Source organism: Alligator sinensis, unplaced genomic scaffold (genome assembly GCF_000455745.1).
Source record: "Alligator sinensis unplaced genomic scaffold, ASM45574v1 scaffold472_2, whole genome shotgun sequence".
In the NCBI taxonomy this organism is placed as follows: Eukaryota; Metazoa; Chordata; order Crocodylia; family Alligatoridae; genus Alligator; species Alligator sinensis.
Genome location: NW_005842378.1, coordinates 371,334 through 372,918, shown reverse-complemented (window position 1 = coordinate 372,918; position 1,585 = coordinate 371,334).

Here is a 1,585-nt window from a genome sequence, read left to right as displayed (position 1 = left end):
CACGCCCGGCTCGTCTCGTCTCTGCCTCTGGTCCCGGCCCAGGGGGTCCGTTATGGCCGTTAACGGTCTCTGTGACAGCCCCTTCCCCCGCCGCCCCACTGAGGAGTCTCCTCTCCGGGGGTCCCTGAGGAGCGACCAGCAACTCGTGCTTGATTTAGAAGAGCCTCTGGTTCCTTCGGCGCTGTGGTCTGGGTGGGTGTCTGTCTTGACGTTTACTAAAATATTTCACGATTTGTCAACTACAGTAACACCGAAATACCAGTTGTTTCTGGGCAACTGAAGCAAACTGACAGTTGTGTGCTGGGCACTGCAGCCCTGGCTGTAGCGATGGGCAGGCGCAGGAAGGGCTGAGGGAACTTCAGAGGTTACTTCCCACCACCCCACTCTTGCCTCGCCTCCGTGGGAGAGGCTTGTTTCCTTTGCCTGGTGGTTTAATATTAAATATTAGCTGGAGCTGGAAAGCATCCCGAGAAACGAGGTCTTGTGATGTGGTCTGATACCTACGTTAATTGAACTGCTAGAACATTGTTCCGTAACTGGATACTTGAAATTGAACGTGTGTGTTTCTTCGGCTGAAGTGTATTTTCATTTATTTTTCCCCTTTTTGTATTTGTTCTTTTTCCTTCCCATATTATATACTCCTTTGTTTAGGCCCCATCTAGGCTTGAACATTTTATTGGTATAATGGCCAGGGTATAAAATTTAGTGACCTAGTTAGTGGTAAGAACCATTATGGGGTTATATTGGTGTCATTGGTATATGGTGCATTATAGTTCTATTCTTCTTTATGGCGGTGCAAAACACCTTTGCACCACCATAACTGCACCTAAAGTAGGGAGTTGTACTATGTGAATTGTATTATACTAGCTAAAGCAGCATATTTTTCCTGTATAGACAAGGTCACAACTGTCTTCTTCCTCTTCCCACTTTGAAAAGCATCAATTCCTTCCTTCGCATGTTTTATTTTAATATTACCATTTGGTATATATCACCAACATACACACATGTGCATATGTTGAAAGTTTTAGTGTGTCCAGTAGCCAATACTGAAGTGAATGGGACGAATGATCTGCAAGGATTACAGAATGTATCCATGACCTTTTCTAGTCCTGTTCAGTTACTTTCAAATGTGTCCCTTTCTGTAGAAATGATGTGCCTTGGATAAATGTTGTATTATGTCTTCGGTTTGGGTGTTACATTAATGCTCCATGGAGGAGGGTTTGTTTCATTCTTTTTTTTAGAAGGGATATTAACAGCCATGAAAGATTTAAATTGTTGGACATGGGAAATTACTTGAATGCATAGTTTTCTACTGTGCCAGGACTCGTAGAAAATTATGTGCTAAGTACATAAATTTATCTCCAGTACTTTCCAAAATATCTGAGAGAGTTTTCTTCTAACGTTTTCAATATTTTTCTGTGTTTAATGTATTGCATTTTTTTTAAATAAGTTGTGCTTTCATTAATCTTCAGCAAGTTTGGGAGAAAATACAAAGAATGCAGCTCCAAGCATAGCCACTAATTTTGCAACTGCATTCAAACACCTTGACTTAGGCACCTGCTCAGCTGCCATTGACTTCAGTAGA